The sequence below is a fragment of the Littorina saxatilis genome, linkage group LG16 (genome assembly GCF_037325665.1).
Source record: "Littorina saxatilis isolate snail1 linkage group LG16, US_GU_Lsax_2.0, whole genome shotgun sequence".
Taxonomy (NCBI): Eukaryota; Metazoa; Mollusca; class Gastropoda; order Littorinimorpha; family Littorinidae; genus Littorina; species Littorina saxatilis.
The window spans coordinates 26,660,310-26,662,228 of NC_090260.1; positions in this window are offsets into that span (position 1 = coordinate 26,660,310).

The window sequence follows — 1,919 nt, forward strand, 5'->3', positions numbered from 1 at the left end:
AAAAATGGCGCTCTCACTAACACATTCGATTCCTCAAAACCTCTGCACTTTCCAAACACAAAAAACACATGTTAGTACTACATAGCACAAATAATCTACACATTTCAAGAGCCTGTGCTACTACTGTGAAACTGCAAGCAAGTCATAGATCTTAACGGAGGGGTGCTGGTTCTGTGCGAGGCTTAGTTTTCGAGATATGTGTGACCTGACGAAGAACAGGACGTCACATTCCTAATGAAAACGAATATATTGCAGGTGGAAGCCGATGAGGCTGCATTTCTTCCGGGAGTGCCCGCAAAAATAGATCTACACGGTTCGAGCGGGACAGTTGAGCTCGGCTGTCGCGATATAACCTTCGTGGTTGAAAACCACGTTAAACACCAAATAAAGAAAGAAAGAAAGAAAGTTGAGCTCGGAACATGTTTGCATAATAGAGTATCTTCCCTTTGTTCTTCTCGTGATAACGTTATTTTGTTTGAATACGATTCACTTGCAAAATAAAGTATACGACTTGGTGTTTTAGTGGTAAATGTAGATAGAAATGTGTAATACAGACAAAGCAAACAAATAAACGTGTTTTTCTCGTGAAAATGTTGCGTTGTGCGGGAGTTTGGATGGCCACGTGATGTACACAAAGCAAAGTGCGGGACGGACTCTGCTCTGTGCTGTAACATTGGCAAGTTCAAAACACGAGAAAAACGATCTCGTTTTGCAGGCAGCTAGAAAGGGAGACAATACGGAGTTATTTCCCTCCACTTCGCAATCGTATAATTATTGTATTGGATTGGATGCACCCTAAACGTCTTTCAGCCGGTCCCAAGCCCGGATAAAGGAGGAGGGTTGGGCGTGGGGTTAGCAACTCCACCCCGCCAAAAAACCAACTTGCTACAGAAACCGCAACATGCGGCCCTATGCTCCACAGGGAGTCTACAGGAATAAGTCAAGTCAAGTCATATTGGATTGGATTGGGCCTATTCGATTGTATGACTCTCCTCAACTGAGAGTTATACACACATCCTCACTCGTGTGTCAAATTTGACTTATACCAATGGTAAATGTGCTGCTCCTTGGAAAAGGGCCTTTTGTGAAGGTCAAACACTGACATTAATCCAAATTAAATACTATTTGAACCACTGTCGTGTTATCGTTGTTTCGACACTGTTGTTCAAAGAGGGCCCCAAAGGGAGGGTATCATCACGATCACGGGAAGGGAAATTTTAGCTTTCACGATCACAGTTACCTTGATTTTTGTTTTCACGATCACGAACACCTTGACGAATAGAGGGTGAAAAATGTACGTTGAAAATAAAATGCTTTGCAATAATGCCCATCACGATCAGGAAAACAAATGATGATCACGATCACGAGACTTGCTTTTTTTGTCATCACGGATCACGGGCAAAGTCCCATCACGATCACAGAAATGGAAATTTGGGCAATCACGGTCACAGAAAGGTCAAAAACCGCCAATCACGATCACGATTTTAAACCCTTTGGGGCCCTCTTCAAAGCTCGCGGCAACAACTATTAAACGATGCAAGAACTTGTTGTTGTTGTTGTTGTTGTTGTTGTTGTTGTTGTTGTTGTTGTTGTTGTTGTTTTGTTGTTAATCTTTTTTTAATTGTTATTTGCGCTTATAATTATTGTATTGTGGCTTTTTTTATCGCCTATGAACGATATCTTGTGGGGTGTTCTTACGTCGTTGTTGTTGTTATTGTTGGTGTTGTTGTTGTTGTTTAATTCCATTTCCAGAAAGTCTTTAACACTGCTACCAGTTTTACATAGAAGATAGATGATACTCAAGTTATCGTCGCAAAAACAAGGTTTTGAAATCAAGATATTATATAAGCATTCATCTCCACAAGAACGTTTATGTGTGATTTTACTAGCGTTTGTTTTACAATTCTTTTTCAGTAATA